This window comes from Cebus imitator, unplaced genomic scaffold (genome assembly GCF_001604975.1).
Source record: "Cebus imitator isolate Cc_AM_T3 unplaced genomic scaffold, Cebus_imitator-1.0 Scaffold292, whole genome shotgun sequence".
In the NCBI taxonomy this organism is placed as follows: Eukaryota; Metazoa; Chordata; class Mammalia; order Primates; family Cebidae; genus Cebus; species Cebus imitator.
This window is the reverse complement of record NW_016107607.1, coordinates 1,574,857-1,594,061: the sequence shown is the minus strand read 5'-3', so window position 1 is coordinate 1,594,061 and position 19,205 is coordinate 1,574,857. Positions and strand designations below refer to the sequence as shown.

The window sequence follows — 19,205 nt, the reverse complement described above, 5'->3', positions numbered from 1 at the left end:
CCTTCCCCTACTATAAGTGGTAAGAGGGAAAGAGAGCTTGCCATGGAGCTACAGGATGGTCCCATTTGACTTTGGTAAAATGTCCACCAGTGTGTTGGTGTAGGCTTTTCAACTGGGATACATCGGCCAGGTTAAAATGGATAGAATAAAATAAGGAGTGTCTAGTCCCATACCCTATACCTGTCATTGAGAGGGCACTGATCAGTCACTTTTCCCACAATCTAAATGGGAGGCAACTTTCCAACCAGTAGAGGTTAACTCTGGACTGGCTATTAAGAAAAGCTTCCTTGTCCTTTGCTGGTTATAATTCAAAAAGCTTCTCAAAGTTCTGAAATAGATCAGGATCAGGCACTCCCTACCTTGCAGCAGGAACATATAGCTATAAGGACCTTTCAAAGTCCCTTTTGGAGCAAGTAATCTTGCAATCAAGATACTGAGAGTCTTTCCAGACCGTTTCTCAGGTCAGCTCACAAATGGTTTTCACAGACCCCTCTGTCAAAAATCAACCACTTCCCTCCCAACTCCATTAATCTGCCATTGCTTTCTGGCCTATTTCTCTATTGGGGCGGCTAGAGACCACACTGCATCTTGATGACAGCACTGTGAATGTCTCCAGCAAGCAGATGGTGGAATATCTTTAAGAAATTTCTCCGTGATTCATCACCATTGCTTAAAGTTATATATGGTGGTATAAAGGACAGGGAAGGAGGCTGGGGGACCCAAAGCAGGGAAAGTGCAGAAACTGGCTGTATGGGGTCATCACCACATTGCCAACTTTAGACACTGACAGGAACAAGCAGCAGAGGTACCAAGTGTCTCAGGGTCTCAGCCATGAACCCTTTCACAACCATCGTCAAACAGGGCCTAACATAGAGCAGGCAGTCAAATTCAAGCTTGTTTAATGAAACCCATTGCATAGAATTATTCAATTTCCAGATGGGTAGAGAATTTAATGAATCATTTAATCCAACCTTCTGGTTTCACATATGGGAGAATTTGGCCCAGTAAAGGAGGAAGTGATATTCTTCAAGTCACAAAGTAAGTTAGCAAGCAGCAACATCAGAACCAGAAACCTGATCTGCAGATGCCTAGGCCAGTACTTTTCTACCACACAATGCTAAACTAATCCCTCTCCATCACTTTACAGATGGGGAATATGGAGAGGAAGTGATTTACTCAAGGGTGAAGGGCTAGTGAGGTACACTGGCCAGATCAGAGCCCAGTTATTTGATTCTTAATATAATGCTCATTTTTCACTCCACCACAATTCCCCTCTTGATACATATGTATTTTGTGCAGCAAGGGAGCAGAGATCGTAAATTGCAGGTGCTTGCTCTGGAATGTTAGGGCTTGAGAAGAAAGTGCCCTGAGCTGGGCCCCTGGGAATTAGGCTTTGTGGCTGAGGATGGGGGGAATGAGAGAAAGATGTGATGAGGGATTGAAAGGCGACAGGGGGAGAAGTTCAACTAGTTTTGAGTAATTGCTGTTAGACAGCAGGTATGGTTGGCTGCAATGAGGTAATGCCTCTGCTTGTTATATTAGAGTTTGCAAGATTACAAAAAGTGCAAGCAGCCCTCTGTTACAGACTCATTTCCTGATGAAGAAGCCCAGGCCAGAGGAGGAGAGGAAACAAGCTGACAAACAGTTATTAGCTATGTCATCACAATCCCTTCCAAATCCGTTATTTTATGTGCTTTGCCCAATGATCCTCTTAGGTTAGTAAGAAAGGTATTATCCTAAATTTAAAAATGAGCAAATTGGGTTTCAGAAAGACACGTGATTTACCCAAGGATACACAGTGATTCAATGGCAAAGCCATAATTTCTCACTTCCCTTTTACCTGCAGCCTCCCCCTACAGTATTACCCAAAAGTATTACAATTAAAAGCTTCCACGATTTCCCATAGAGAATTTCAAAAAATGTTGAAGAATCAGGAAAGAATTCCAGGGAAGACAGAAGGAAACCCAATTTCTCCAGACAGAGTGCATAAACCATCAGAATAAGAACATGATTTGTTTCAATCTCAGCACTTGAAGTCAAAACTAACTGAATGTCCCTCATGGACATCATCACCCGGAGATCAAAAGTCCCAAAGCAAAAAGAACAAATCTAGAGGCATCACGCTACCCGATTCCAAACTATACTATAAGGCGATAGTCACCAAAACAGCATGGTACTGATATAAAAATAGACATATAAACCAATGGAACAGAATAGAGAATCCAGAAATAAACCCAAATACTAACAACAAACTGATCTTTAACAAAGCAAACAAAAACATAAAGTGGGGAAAGGACACCATTTCCAGCAAATGGTGCTAGGATAATTGGCTAGCCACATGCAGGAGAATGAAACTGGAACCTCATCTCTCATCTTATACAAACATCAACTCAAGATGGATTAAGGACTTAAACCCAAGACCTGAAGCTATAAAAATTCTACAAGATAACATTGAAAAACACCTTCTAGACATTGGCTTAGGCAAGGATTTCATGACAAAGAACCCAAAAGCAAATGCCAATAAAAACAAAGATAAATAGCTGGGACCTAATTAAACTAAAGAGCTTTTGCACGGCAAAAGGAACAGTCAGTAGGGTAAGCAGACAACTCACAGAGTGAGAGGAAATCTTCACAATCTATGCATCTGACAAAGGACTAATATCCAGAATCTACAACGAACTAAAACAAATCATTAAGGAAAAAGCAAACAATCCCATCAAAAACTGGGCTAAAGACAAGAATAGACAATTATCAAAAGAAGATATACAAATGGCCAACAAACATATGAAAAAATCCTCAACATCACTAATGATCAGGGAATGCAAATCAAAATCACAGTGTGATATCACCAAACTCCTGCAGGAATGGCCATAATCAAAAAATGAAAAAAACAGTAAATGTTGGTGTGGATACAGTCAACAGGTAACACTTCTACACTAATAATGGAATGTATGCTAACACAGCCACTGTAGAAAACAGTGTCGAGATTCCTTAAAGAACTAAAAGTAGAATCACCATTTGATTCAGCAATCCCACTACTGAGTGTCTACCTAGAATAAAATAAGTCATTATTCAAAAAATATACTTGCACACAAATGTTTATAGTAGCACAATTCACAACTGCAAAATTGTGGAACCAACCCAAATGTCCATCATTCAATGAATGGATAAAGACATTTTGATATATATATATACACACATATATGTAATACATATACATATATAAACATAGTACATATGTATATATTCCATCATATATATACACATATGTAATACATATACATATGTAAATATAATACATATGTATTAAATATATGTGTGTATATATATGATAGAATACTATGCAGCCATAAAAAGGAATAACACAATTTGCAGTGACCTGGATGAGATTGGAGACTATTACTCTAAGTGATGAACTCAGGAATGGAAAACCAAACGTCATATTTCTCCTTGATATGTGGGAGCTAAGCTATGAGGATGCAAAGGCATAAGCATGATATGATGGGCTTTGGGGGATTGGGAGAAAGAGTGGGAAGGGGGCAAGGGATAAAATACTACAAACATGATGCAGTGTATACTGCTTGGGAGATGGATGCACCAAAATCTCACAAATCACCACTAAAGAACTTGCTCAGGTAACCAAATAACACCTGTACACTAATAACTTATGAGAAAAATAAATTTTTTTTAAAAGTCCCAGTATGACAACCAGTAGGAGGGGCAGAGAACTTAAGGCAGAGGAACACACTATATCAGTGTGCAGTACCAAGACTACAGTAGAAATGAGAGGAGGGGTTGTAATAATATGGTTGTCCTCACCTGTGACAAAGGAAGCTGATGAATTAAACTATAATACTATCAACTGCTGTCACCATGATTTCAGTTTAAAGTAAAATTTTGAAGCCAAGACATAGGAAGACAAATTCTCAAAATTCAATTTAAAGTAAATGTGTTTAGCTTTAGAAAAACTCATTGTTTTTCAGAATTTAGATGAGGTAATTTCAACTTTAGGAAAAATTCATAGTCCTTATTTCATTTAGAACTAGTGTAACCAACCATGCCTGTTTTCCTGGGACTCAGGGGTTTCCTGGGATGTGGAATTTTCAGTGATAAAACCAGGAAAGTCCCAAACAACCTTGGATGAAGTGGTCAACCTATTTTCAGATATATTTAGGACTAGAGATGTCATGAGCTAGCACAACCCATGGACAGTGGGTTAAGAATCACTGCCACAGATAATTTTCTAATATTCTCTTTTTAGGACTCAAACAATATAAAGTTAAAAATGATCATGGAATTAAACCTTGGAGATATGAAGCTTATACACTTTAAATGCAAACCTTCCTAAATCATAAACTTGACTTGAATGCAGTCAAGGAAGAGATCTCAGAGATCCAATTGCTTAATAGTTCTGAACACAATATGAGTCTCAGCCCAACTTCTCTTGTGGCTGGATAGAAAAGCTGCAGGGCACATGGAGTCTGTTCACACACACTGCTTTATGTTCACATGTGCTGGACAGTGAAGTATATTCTAGAAAATGCTTTTAATTATGCCACCTGCAATGGAGTAGTCTCCTTCATGATAGCCCTCCAATGCAAGCCAAGTTCATTCCCAGAAACTGGCTAAGTGACTTTAAATAATTAGAAATCACAAACAATGCTATATTTCATTCTATCTTAATTCTTGTTATATACTTCATGTATGTAACAGCTTTGTTTCCCTGATCTGGAATATCCAGCCAAACAGTCACACTGGATCTCAGTAACCAAGAACTCAACTTGATGCTTCTGCTGAGTGGTCCAGTTACCAGGCATTGATAGGATTGGAGTTGAACCTCTTTCTTTTGGTGTCACATTATCCTTCATTCCTCAGCTTTGTTTTATCTGCTAGATGGGCCGCAAGCCTGTTTCTAAGACTGGTTGTATAAGATGCAGTGAATGTGGCCGGAAAGTTGTAATAAAAAGGATAAAAGCATGAGTTCTGTTCTGAATTTGCTATCCTTACTAAAACCTAATGTCTGCTCATCTTTAGAGATATGCTAGCCATTTTAGCACAGCCCTGTGGGTAGAAGTCAAGAACCCCACCTAAACCATACATGGCAAATGGTTATCTCACTACTTCCAAAGAACTCCAGGAAAGGGAAATCTATAATATATCTTAGTAGCTTAACAACTCTCACTGTCGACAAATCATTTGTTATATACCTTTATAAACATTTCTTGTTGCAACCTAAGGCCAGATCCTTTTGTTGGGTCCTCAGAGGGGATGGAGAACAGCTAGACACCATCTTCCAGATGAGAGCCCTTCATCAACTCAGATTACTGGCAGGAGACCCTTAGCCTTTTTCCCCATAATAAGCATTCTCCCTCTCCCTGTGGTATCCAATTGCCAAGCCTTTAATCATTTGTTCTCAATTTTTTTTCACTCCCTTGTATACCTATTCACGTATGGGCACTTACAATGAAGTATCAATGAAAGTGAAATGTTGCTTTTGTATTTCTCTTGGCAGAGAGAAACAAACCTACTCCTTCTTCTGTCACCTCCACCCTAGTACCCACAAAAAAAGACACAAATCCTTTTATTCCCAGTTGAGCTTGTTGTTAAACTTCTGAGTTAGAGAAAGCACTGCCTTTCCAAGGGTAAGAGGGTCCAGGCAAAACAGAAAGCAAATTAAAGACTAGAACGTGAAGTGGTAAGAAAGGGAGTCAGTGACTTAACAGCTGCTGAGGGAAACATGTGTGCAAGACTGCTGGTTTAGGACTGGTCTGTGAAGAGCAGCTTTCTTGGCACTGGTGTTGGCAAAGGAATGTGAACAGGCCTTTTTCCTTACGCCCCCAGACAGTGTGCATTGTCTTCCTGCCAATCCTGTTACAAATATGTCTTACTCAGTGTTGAGACTTCCCTAGGAAATGAACAAGATATGTAGGCATATGTTTCCAGTGGGTAAATAGAGTCCTGCTGCAGAGAAATGTGTTGGACCAATGTGACTCCTTGTATCAAGTTGGGTATATAAGCAGCCTGACCATGCTAGATCTTTCTGCTTCAGATAAAGCTTCAAAAAATTGCTGCTACTCCTCCAACATTTCTCTCCTTATTTTCTGCTGCCTATCTCCCTGAGGGGTTTCTTCTCCTCTGGCTATCTCCATGATGAGAGGTACTCTGAGTTCTCCTGTGCCTGAAATCATCTCATGATGTACTCTCTCAAAGTGCTTTACTTTCCATTTGCATCTTGGTGACTCTAAGAAGATCTCTCTTTAGATTTAAGTCTTTTATTTCAAATTCCTCAGATTTCATGTTTGCTGGACCGCCTTCTGGGCCTTTATCCTTCCCTCCTCTTTTAGTCTGGGGTAGAAAGACTAGGAAAACTGCATTGGGTGAGTTTATGTGTTTACTTCCATCTCTCCATCAGTAGTGGGAATACTCAAGAGCAGGTAAGGCATTAAAAGGCAGGAAGCCAGAGACGATGTGGAGAGAAAGGACTAATTGAGCAATTGATAACTTAGAAATGATCAATTCTAAATAAATATATTTGAAAACATACATAGGCCGGGCACGGTGGCTCACGCCTGTAATTCCAGCACTTTGGGAGGCCGAAGCAGGCAGATCACGAGGCCAAGAGATCAAGACCACCCTGGCCAACACAGTGAAACCTCGTCTCTACTAAAATATAAAAATTAGCTGGGCATGGTGGTGCACGTCTGTAGTCCCGGCTACTCGGGAGGCTGAGGCAGGAAAATTGCTTGAACCCGGGAGGCGGAGGTTGCAGTGAGCCGAGATTGTGCCACTGTACTCCAGCCTGGCATCTGGAGACAGAGTGAGACTCTGTCTCAAAAAAAAAAAAAAAAAAGAAAATATAGATAAATAAATTTTAAATATTTTCAAAGTGGGGTGCCAATGAGAGATCTTCAACTCAGTTCTTACTCTGGCTAGACAGGTGCCATCATCTTCAGTGATCCGCTGGTTGTCTAGGAGTTTTCTCTCACACTCTCAGCTGGTTAGAAACTACCCCTATGAAGATCGCTGACAAGACGCTGTTAAGCCCTATTGACGATGGACTAACTGCTAAAGCATCCCCCTACACCCTTAGGTATAACCTCAGCCCTGCTATAGTTGCCCATTAGTCTCTCTACCTCATCGTGTAAGCTGGGAATAAAATGTCACCACAGCTGACCTCCATTGAGTGAATCTGGCCTATCTGGGAAAAAGATGGGCTGATTGCTTTTCCAATCACTTCAGAGAAGTTGAGAGGCAGCATGGTATATCAAGAAGGTTTCTCAACAGAATCACTTTCAATGCTTGTTCAAAATGCAGACTATGTCACCTCCTCCTAGATTCACTGAATGCAAATTTATGGAAATTCATATTTTTTAAAATCGTCAATTAATTCTAATTGGAATTAATGATTGAGGAATACTGTTTTAGTGGCAGAGTCATGATTTTGGCATCAGATCAGAGACAGAGTCCTGAGGTCTACCCCTTACAGGCTATATGTACATAAAAAAGATCACTTAAAACCTTTGAGTTTCAGTTTCATTTATAAAATGGAAATGATGAAGCATAAAATTCAAGTGAAACAATATCTGCACTATACCTAACACCAGAGAAGGTATCAATTATCTCCTTTTCTACCAGAAAAGACCCTATTCTCTCATAAGTAATGGAAAAGACTTGAAACCACCTAAGAATTAGAACATCTCTCCCCTCCCCACAACCGCTCCATTGGTGATTTTTCCTCACCCCTAGGCTTCATTCTATTTTCTGGTCCCCATCACAAAATGAAACCATTTGGCTGAGAGTTTTTTGCAAGAATGGATTTATAGTTTAAGTATTTCAGGTTCTTCTGGAAATCATCATGCTTTGGCACATAGTAGGAACTCATAAATATTTACCAAATGGATGTATTCTTTTATTTCCAGACTGACAGGCCTCAATGTTTGCATTTCAGTTTAAATTAATTACCCCATTTCAGTCACATAACCCCTTAGATTTAGGCAAGTCTAGGAGATCAACCTACCACATTAGCAAACTGGATCCATTTTTACTTGTATAGACAGGTCAGAACAAAATCCCTCTCTCCAATCTCAGAAACAGGCACTTCCTGTCCTCAGGTTACCAACTCCCCTGGGGAATCCAACTAGTACTTAACCCTTAGGTCCTCAAATCTTGTCAATATGAAATAGGAATCCAGCCCTGATTCATCTTAGCAGTCTGTGCAAACAACGGACTATGAAGAAATAAAAAGCACCAGGCTGCCCTTGGGTAGAAAACGGCTTCTCTGAGCTTTGAGATGAAAGGACAGGAAGCCTGAGAAAGGAAGGAGAGAAGCCGGGTGGGGGGTGGGGGCGCTGAGCAAGGGGAGAGCAAAGCAGTTTCTTATCCAGCTGTTTGAATTACATTTGACCCAAGTTGCATATTTACCTTCTGACCACGAAGGCCGACTGACTCTCTCTTCAGGCTCAGATCTCAGAAACAACTTCTCCTCACAGCTTGTTAGACAGGGATGGGAATCCTAGCTGCCCTTTGCAGAGATGCCTGAAAACCTTGCTTTACCTTTGGGAGAGAGGGGCGGAGTCCAACCTAATGGGAATTAACTCCAAACACGCTGGAGGCTTCAAACCCAGCCTGAGACATACAGGCACTTAAAATAGAAAGTAGCTTAGCGGGCAGAGTCCCCCCCACCTCCAACCTCACACCAGACAACTCAGCTCTGTGTGTATGTGTGCGTGTGTGCACACACACACAAGCAGACATGCCCACTCTTGAACTGCATATCTAACTTCCTCACTTGCTGCCCAAAAGCCTGCTGAGGAACACACATTCTCTTAATTTTCCTCCAATGCCCTAAATAATCTCCACTATGGTAGGTAGCAGACCCATGTAGCTGGAAGTGACTGAGATAACATATGCCTCATGAGAGTAAGGCAGAACAACCTCTTCTCCCCAAGCTGATTTCCATTGCCTAATGGGGAAGATGTTCCAGCAGAGCAATCTTTGGCTCCAAGATATAACGAGGTTACATTTAAGAATTTGTTGAAATCATACATTGAAAGAAAAATTAATACGTTTTTATAGTAATAGTACAATCAAAAGTCCGTGTCTAATTTATCCCAGTGCACTAATAACTTCTCCTCTGCTTGGGAAAAGAGCTGAGTGGTCTGGAGATGAATGGAGCTTTGCCTGATGTTTTACTCCAACCTGATGTCATATTTCCCTCCTGTGAATGTCCCTGGCACTTCCTATTTGGGGAAACTTCTTATGTTCTACCTTGTATTATTATTATTATTATTTGCATAATAATAATATTATTATGCCATAATATTATTATTATTATTATTTTTGGTCTCTTTTCCCCTCCTAGATTTCCTGTGAACAGGGAACTTTGCTGAACAAATCCAAATCAGTTAGAAGGATGAATGGTTAACTTAACAGAGCACACTGGACTGATCCAAAGTATCTATGCTTCTCTGATGGCCCAGTTCCCTCACCAGAATGCAACAAAGGTGATTAGGCCTATTTTCTATCATTTTGGGGCAACGATTCAAGATATGACTGTAAATTAACATATTAATTGTACCATGATTCTTTAACGAACTTACAACTTTAATAAACTTCATTAAAAATAGGTTAACATTATCATTTGTACTCTGAAAATACGTACATATATTATGTACCAATAAAAACAGATTTAGTGGCCAGGAACGCTAGCTCATTCTTGTAACCCAGCACTTTGGGAGGCCAAGGTGGGCGGATCACTTGAGGTCAGGAATTTGAGACCAGCCTGGCCAACATGGTGAAACCCCATGATTTTCTATCATTTTGGGGCAACAATTCAAGATATGATCGTAAACTAACATATTAATTGTACCATGATACCTTAATGAACTTACAAAGTTTCTCCTGCCATCTGTGCATATGACCTGCATCGTGCCTTTTATCTGTGATACAATCTTACATTCATGCATGCATTTGTCTATCTAGCAACTTTCCATCGGCAATTTTTACCATTTTTTTCTATAACATAGTGATAAGTCACATTTCCATCTTTAATCATGGCTTACTAAGGCCATCATGTTTCTGGGGGAAGCAAAAATGACGCCTTAGATGGAATGTCAGACTTTTGGCAGTGTAAGCCCCCCAACTAAGTTTTATAATCTCCCGGGTGTCATTCCCTTAAGAACCATTTCTTCAGACATAGGATTATATAAAAAGAAATGAGGCCCTGCTTCATTAAAAATAGGTTAACATTAACTGACACGTAGTAACTATGTGAGATATAGCTGAAAATATTGACATATAAAAAATAGATGATCTCCACTCTATGCACAGCAGCAAATATTGCCCTTTGCTTAGTGACTACACCTGTCATTTGGGGAACCTATCATTATTTGAAACTCTAAGAAAAGTACCATTTTAATTTCCTCGTTTTAGCCTCTTTCCCCTGTGCCTCTAGTTCCCTTAAATGGAATAATGTAGACACTTGGGTGTATACTAAATAATAATCTAATGTATTGGGCAAAGTTTTATTTCCTATTCTTAAATTAACAGTTGAAAGCTCTCTCAGAAAAAAAAAAAAGTGCTTGCATCTGTGGCTCTTGATATCTTTTCAATTAAAGATGCTCTTCAGCCATGGTTTTATAAGATCATGTAGAAAGGCTTGAGAAAAGAACACTTCTTGTAATGTATTTAGGGGATGGGATGGTGCTAAAATGGATATTGGAAAGGGAACTAGGGAATACCTAAATCCTGCCTTTGATCAGTCTGGAATAAGAGATTCTGCAAGGGTAAGATGTGGGCAACAGGTGATTCTGTTATGTATCCCCATCCCCATCCCTCATTTGTCAAACACTGTTGCATACAATAGCATTTGCCAAATGAAGTCAACACTCCCACAGCATTCTGCAGTCTAGACAAGGGGTCAGCAAGCCAGAGACTGTGCATGCCAAATCCAGCAGGCTGTCTGTTTTTGTAAAGTTTTATTGGCACACTCCCACAGTTTATTCACTTATGTATCATCTACAACTGCAGAGTTGAGTAGTTGTGACAGAGATCTTATGGTCCACAAAACCTCAAAATATTTACTAAGTGATTCTTTACAGAGAAAAGATGTTGACCCCTGGTTAAACACACACCAGTAGATTACAGACATTATGTTGATTATGAGGAGGAAGAGGTTGGAAAAGTAAGGGAAAATGGTGAAATAAAAAGAAATGCTGCTTGCTGTCAGCTTTGTTAAAGTGCCAGTTAACCTACACTAGTTCTTTAAAATCTATTCCCTATGAGTTAGCAACACACTGGAGTTCAGCTAAGCCGAATATTTTGTAGTCTTATGAAAAGGTATTTTTCTATTAACTATCCTTTCAACCTCTGTTGGTGTTGTTTTCCAACATATTTTAAGTCATTTTTTTCCTCTTTTGTCAATGCTGCTTCTCTTATTACTATGGATGTATATTCTGTTCTAGTCTTCCAAGACAGAAGCATTTATTTTGAAAAATTATTTCTAGAATTCTATTGCCCTTGAACTTTGTGGGAAATTTATATGTATATGTTTGCAAATTTAAAACCATATGAATTCCATGACCTGTCGCTAATACAAGTTGGATATGGAAGGTACCCCTTGCCTATACCATGATTTCAATTATAGATTGAAAACCTAGAGATGAAACTTACATTTCTTTAGTATATGAAAATGAGAACCAATAACACTTTTGTTGAGTTTCCTTTTTGACCTCAGAGGATGAACTGATAGTGTTAAGCAGTGATGTGGGGTACTGGCAAATGTTTAGTAACTGGCTTCAAGAGGCAGAGGGTAGAGGGCTGCAAAAGAGCCCTGATTTGTGGCATTTGCTGATTGCCATAGTATAAATACTGCCATCATGGCCAAGTTCAGGCTGCCAGCTTGACATCAGTAAAAGTAGAATTGGGAAGAGATATGAACAATTGATTCTTAGAAGTCGATAAAAGCCAGCTCCAGCATATCACTAGAACTCAGGTTCAAGAAGTTACTTTTATCTTGGTCTGTATAGATTTATAAGCTACACACAATATTAACAAAAATGAGATTGCTGTTATAGTTGTTTCATATGTTACACATAGGCTTGTCTCCACTACACAATATGTTTCAAAATATATTTTAAAATGCATTTCAAAAATATTTTGCTGCACCAACTTTGAAGCTTTTGCAGTGCAATTTGTGTATTATTCAGAAGTAAACCAAAAATAAATTTGCTCATGGATCTTGCTGCCTGCTTTAACAGCTTTTGAGGGAGGATTTTTATTATATTTATAGTAGATGAAAATAAAACAGATTGCAAATCCTTTTTTTAACTAGAATCATGTACCAAATTTTGGGTCCAAATTGTATAGGATAAGTTAAACTAAATTTCATTATATTCACCACTATGAGTATCTTTCTGTAAGCATATTTATATTTAAATAAACTTTAAGAAACAGATTTAGGAAGATGGAGAGTAGATTTGTGATTACCAGAGGCCTGGGAAGCCAGCGGGGAAGGAGGATGAGTACAGGTTAGTTAGTGGGTACAAATATACAGTTAGAATAAGACCTAGTGTGTGGTAGATCAGTAGGGTGACTACAGTTAACATTAATCTATTATACACTTCCAAATAGCTAGCAGATAATAATTTAAATGTTCCTAAGATAAGAAAAAGAAAAATAGTTAAGGTGATGGATGTTTCAATTACCCTGATTTAATCTTTACACATTATATGAATGTATCAAATTATCATTTGTACTCTGAAAATACGTACATGTATTATGTACCAATAAAAACAGATTTAGTGGCCAGGTACAGTAGCTCATGCTTGTAATCCCAGCACTTTGGGAGGCCGAGGCGGGTGGATCACTTGAGGTCAGGAGTTTGAGAAAAGCCTGGCCAACATGGTGAAACCTCATCTGTAGTAAAAATACAAAAATTAGCTGGGCACGGTGGCAGGCGCCTGTAATTCCAGCTGCTCGGGAGTCTCAGGCAGGAGAATCACTTGAGCCCAGAAAGTGAAGGCTGCAGTGAGCTGAGGTGGCACCACTGCACTCCAGCCTGGGCGATAGAGTGACACTCCATCTCTAAATAAATAAATACATACAGATTTAGTAAAAATTTCCAAGATGTTAATACAAAACTCTTAAAAAGTCCTATATACCAGAATTCTATATACCTTGGGCCCTTGTATTCAAAGTACCCCAATGCTAAACTAATTATGAGATTGGTTTGCTTAGGAACAAAAGTCTACTCTCTCATGGTCCAGTTAATGACGATTTGAGTAGAATTTTACTCCTAAGGCAGTGTCATAAATGATGGTCCAGAGAGCTGAAAGAATAAATCCTCTCCCAACTTCCTCAACAGTATTTTCTCTGTCACTTGTCCTCATCCCACCTCTCTTACCACAAAGCCATCGGTGTCTTTCAAAGACTTTCTAACATAAACATCCCTCCCTTCTCAGTCAGCCAAACCCTGTGGAGGAGTGGACATTGGTAGCATGGCTAATTTTCCAGACCACCTCTATTCATTTCCTGGAGAATTATTTCTAAAACTCAGTTTTAGACAATTCAATGAACCAAGAGAAGCAGCATTTCAGAACCAAGAAATTGTTCTTGCCTCTGTCTCTTAAAGCAAGTCATGGAGCTTTGTCAATTTCGGGGCCTCACTCACACAGACTTTCCTTTCTAGGCATCTCGTTGGTTATTACAGAATTACAATAGTTCCTGGCTTTGCTGAATAGTAGAGCCAGCCAGCCTGCTCCAAAAGACCTGGGTAACCATACCACAGAAGGACATCAAAAGAGCTAAAAGGATGGACATATATTTTGCCATTTCAGTGCTGGCTTACAGGCTGAAGGAAAAGTAAAGGCTACAAGATAGCACCCCCCCCCCAAAAAAAAATGCTCAGGAAATGAGACAGAGAGCTCAGGAAATACACAGCAACCTTTTCTACAGGGGTAATCTGATAGGGCCAGTGGCTGGCCAGTGGAGACAGTGCTACAAACTAGACTGCTTTCCCAGCAAATCCCATAAAGCAACAGCTGCAGGAAGCAAAGACCATACAATAAGAAAATCTCTACTCTATAAACCTCAGCTTTGTTCTCTGGCTAAGTATTTGGGTGCTGGTTTAAGACCACCCCAGAGCACATTTGGGCATTTGCCTAGTGACCTGCAATATAAACCATGTTTTTTTGGCAGTAATGAGTAAAGCAATTGACAGCGAAACAACTTTGTTTCACCACTTCTTGGGATGTAATTCTGATCACTGGGAAAATCATAGGCACATTGGTGGATTCTGACATGCCTTCTATTTAGAAGATCTGCCCAGGAAGCTGTCATGAAGAATATTTGCTGGAAATTACAGGCAAACATTGCCTAATCCTTGCAAGCAGTACTTGCCTTTTAATAAGTAAACATTCCTGAAATTTGAATAGTAAAGTTGATCCTCACAATAACCTAATAAAATAAACATTACCCCCATTTTCAGAGCAGGAAACTGAAGCCTAGAAAAGTTAATTGACTTCTCTGAAGCCAAGAGCTCTTAGGTCTGTTAGGTAATAGATTCAGGAAAAAAAGAATCTGGAGAAAGAAGAAAAGCTGGATGAGGACAGAAGGCAGAGTCCAAAAGAGTGTAAGGGAAAGGGAGAAATATTTTATGAATCCTAAATTTCTACTTTGAGAAAATCGGTCCATAGATATATCCTTCATTAAAATAAAAACGGGTACATAGCAATGTCCCCACCTCTCCACATTCTTTCTCCCAGGTAGTGGACACTGAGGGTTAGTAAATTATTGAGTTCAGTTTGACTATTAGGTTCAAAGCATCTCTGTACATCTCAATGGAGATGTACGATAAACATAGTTATATGGGTCTAGAGTTCAGGGGAAAATTCTAGGCTTAAATTTAGATGATGGAACAAAGGAATTTGTCAAATACAAGGGCCAGGGACAGGAGCAGCCCCGAGAAACACTCACACTTAAGGGATAGGTAAAGAAACAAGGACTTGTGAAGGAGACAAAGATTAGTCTGTCCTCCCCCAACCACCCTGTTTCCCACATACCACAGCTTCTCAAGGACAAAAGCTGGCTCAGGAAGAAGTGGCTCAGGAAGGAGGTGGGGAGTGGGGGCAAAGTGGTTACATATCCTTCCAGCTTTAAGTGCTGTATCGACCAACTACTGTCCGGTGGTAACTAGGGATGAGCTGAGAGAAACCAATCTTACTCAGAAATAAAAAAGTATTTCCAGTATCCTTAACAATTCTTTTTCATTTTGAATGAGTTCTAAGGGCCGACTAAGTAGCTGACACTTGCTGTGCTTGGCAAGGAGCCATCAACTCTGCTACCACCTGGTTTTCTTTCCTGATTTTAGACAAACTTTGAGGAAATACAGGGAGGCTGGAAGCAGATTCAAGCACCTTGAATTTGGCCTTGAGTAGCTTCAAGCCATGTGTCTCTTGTGTCTTTCTCCTTTACTTTTGTGGGATACCACAATCTAAATTAATGCTTTGAGAATTGTTCCACAAATCAAAGATTCTCTGTTTCACCTTGGGCGGTCATTTTCACCCTTCCAAGGACTTAATTCTTCTACCTAAGGAAAAAGTTTAAAAAATTTAAAAAATTATCATTATACTATGGGAACAAATCATTCATTAAGTAGCAAAATAATTTTGAGGTAATTGTTATTGGTATTACTACTACTTGTGGGACCACTACTTTTATTCTATAATAATCTGTTGACCACCTGTTATGTGTCAGAGACTGGAGATACAATGATAAGAGTACAGACAAGGTCCTTGCTCTCGCAGAGCTCACATGTTAATAGGAAAGAAAGCCAATAAAAAAGTGAACATTAATGTAATAGAGAGATAAGTTTTAAAACATAAATAAAATTTGGTCATAAGATAGAGTGTCGGGGTGGGAATAAGGACAACTTTAGATTAGATGGGGTAGTTTAGACACTCTGATGAGGTGATATTTCACATGAGACCTAAAAAATCAGAAGCCAGCCATACAAAGAAGAGAGGAAAGATAATCAAGTTATACAAATGATCAAAGTGTTTAAGGAACAAAAAGCAGGTTAAGGACAACTGTATATTTATATGCAAAAGAATAAAGTTGAACCTCGACTTCATCTCACACCATATACAGAAATTAATTTAAAATGTATCAAAGAACTCAATATAGAAGCTAAAACCATAAACCTCATAGAATACATAGGTATAAATTATTGTGACCTTGATTCTGGCAATGTGTTTTAGATATGACACCGAAAGCACAAGTAACAAAGGAAAATAAAGATAAATTGGACTTCAAAATTAAAAGCTTCTGTGCATCAAAGGACACCATCAAGAGAGTGAAAAGATAACCCACATGAGGAGGAAATATTTTCAAATCATGTATCTGATAAGGGCCTAGTATCTAAAATATATAAAGAACAAGAATGCAGCCTAATTTTAAAACACACAAAAGGCTTGAGTATATATTTCTACAAAGAATATATGTAAAAGGTCAATAAGCACATGAGAGGATGCTCAAAATTATAAGTCATTAGGATAATGCAAATAGAAACACATGAGAAGGGCTAGGGAAAAATACAGTCTGGATGGCTAAAGGTGACCACAAGAAACCAAAGGGCAAGATGTCTGCTTATGCCTTCTTTGCACAGATGTACAGAGAAGAACGTAAGAAGAAGAACCCAGAGGTCCCTGTCAATTTTGCAGAATTTTCCAAGAAGTGCTCTGAGAGGCGGAAGACCATGACTGGAAGAGAAAAATCTAAATTTGATAAAATGGCAAAGGCAGATGAAGTACATTATGATTAGAAAATAAGGTTTATGGAGCAGCTGAAAGAGGCAAGAAGAAGAAGGACTCTAATGCCCTCAAATGTTCACTGTCTGGATTCTTCTTGTTCTGTTCAGAATTCCACCCCAAGATCAAATCCAGAAATCCTGGCATCTCTATTGGAGATGTGGGCAAAAAAGCTGGGTGAGATGTGGATGAACTAAACTGGCAGTGTAAAGCAGCCTTACCTCACTAAGGCAGCAAAGGTGAAGGAGAAGTATGAGAACAATGTTGCTGACTATAAATATAAAGGAAAGTTTAGTGGTGCAAAGAGTCCCACTAAAGTTGCCTGGAAAAAGGTGGACGAGAAAGACAAAGAAGATGAGGAGGAAGAAGAGGAAGAAGAGAAGGAAGAAGAGAAGGAGTAAGAGGGAGAATTAAAAAACTTTATCTGTCACCTTGTGAATATCTTAGAGTGACGGAGTGTCGTAATTGACACAGCTCTTATTTGAGAAGTGTCTGTTGCCCTCATTAAGTTTAATTACAAAATTTGATCCAGATCATATTGTAGTCTCACTAAATGCTCTAGAAATTGTCAGTGGTTTACATGAAGTGGCTGGGTGTCCAGAGTATCCTGAAATTGTATCAAACTCATTCATATTTCCAAATATTTTTAAAATGAAAAGGCACTCTGGTGTTCTCCCTGTTCTGTGCACTTTGTGGTTGGTGTGACAAGGCATTTAAAGATGTTTCTGGCATTTTTTATTTTTCATTTTTAAGGTGGCATTAAGTCTATGGTTATTGGCTAGAAATGCTGAGTTATCAACTGTATATATCTATAATTTGCAAAAAGAAGAAAAAACCCTGACAAACTCTTCATGCCCTTCGTCTGGCCTTGAGGCTGTGAGGAAAGATGCCTTTTGGCGGGGCTGTAGCTCAGGGTGTGCTGGAGGCTCCACCTGTTGACTTTGCATGGGCATCCATTTAGCCTCAGTTTGTCTTGTTTCTGTCTTTAGTGACATAGCATTCTGCTGCCATTCTTAGCTGTGGACAAAGGGGGGTTAGATGGCATAAGTATATGTTTTTTATTTGTTTGTTTTTTACTAAAGTGCGGTAGTTTTAAAACTGTTTTTAAACAAACTCTAGAATACTTTATTGTCAGCAAAGTAAAGAGCCACTGGATCAATGAAAGTTTAACAGCCTTCTGTACTTAAATATGATTTGCAATGTTCTGTTATTTTTTTCTACGTTTAAAATGCTGAAATGTTTTTAAGTTAAACAGTATTATATTTTAAAAATATGTGAGATATCACTTTTGACTCACTAGGATAGCTATAATAACAACATTTTTAAAAACAGAAAATAACTGTTGGGAAGGAATAGAGAATTTGGAACCCTTGTACTTTTCTGGTAGATGTGCAAAATCATGCAGCTGCTGTGAAAAACAGCTTGGCAATTCCTCAAAAAAAGTTACACAGAGTTACTATGCAACCTAGCAATTCTACTTCTAACTATACACACTCCAAAATCAAAGCCAGGTACTCAGGCAAAAACTTGAGCATGAATATTCTTGGTAGCTATGGATATTCACAATGTTTATAGTTTCACAGTGGCCAAAAAAATAGAAACAGCTCAAATGTTCACTAACCAATGAATAGTTAACATGTGTCAATTACATACAATGACATATTATTCAGCCATAAGAGAAGGAAGTACTGATAAATACTATAACATGAATGAACCTTGAAAACATTATGCTAAGTGAAATAAACTAGACACAAAAGGCCACAAATTATATAATTTCTTTTATATGAAATGTCCAGAACAGGAAAATTTATAGATATAGAAAATAGATTATTGGTTGTTAGGGCCTGGGGGAAGCGGAAATGGACTGGACAGTGTAGGGAAGGAGGAATCATTTTTTTTTCAACCTTCATAAATTCCAGTTAAAGCAGATCCCTATAATAAAAGGATTAAAAAGAGAAAAGCAAAAGGAAGTTTATTACCATGCGTATATAATATGTATTTATATTTACATAAATGTATGCATATTATAGTTATATGAATACATATTATATATGTATAATATGTATTATATAGTTATATGAATATGTAATATATAATATAGGTTATATATTATATAATATATAATTACATATATGTTATATATAATATGTATATAACATACATATGGACAATACCCAGGGAATGAGTAATTTTCAGAAAGGTAGCTTTCAAGTCCACCTTATGTAGCACCATCAACAAACCACAGTAAGTTTTTAGAGAAGTGATAAGACAAAGGAGGAGGGCTGTGACTCTCTAGGGGTGATAACTTGCGTGAAGGCAAATAAATGGCAGATAAAGACTTGTTAGTAAACCTTGTTAATGTAGATTTCTGTGTTGCCATCTCAAGGCTTGTGAGAATCT

The 19,205-nt window shown here is 38.6% G+C and overlaps 1 protein-coding gene and 1 pseudogene across 1 annotated transcript in view; one reads left to right on the top strand and one right to left on the bottom strand.

Moving 5' to 3' along the window:
• Positions 1-8,677, bottom strand: part of LHFPL1 (LHFPL tetraspan subfamily member 1) — a 52,886-nt gene extending 44,209 nt beyond the window's left edge. The window contains exon 1 of the mRNA XM_017502125.2: positions 8,422-8,677. The gene's annotated coding sequence lies outside the window, so the exon portion shown is untranslated. The remainder of the gene's footprint in view (positions 1-8,421) is intronic.
• Positions 8,678-16,600: 7,923 nt separating this feature from the next.
• Positions 16,601-17,206, top strand: LOC108285163 (annotated as a pseudogene).
• Positions 17,207-19,205: the final 1,999 nt, after the last annotated feature.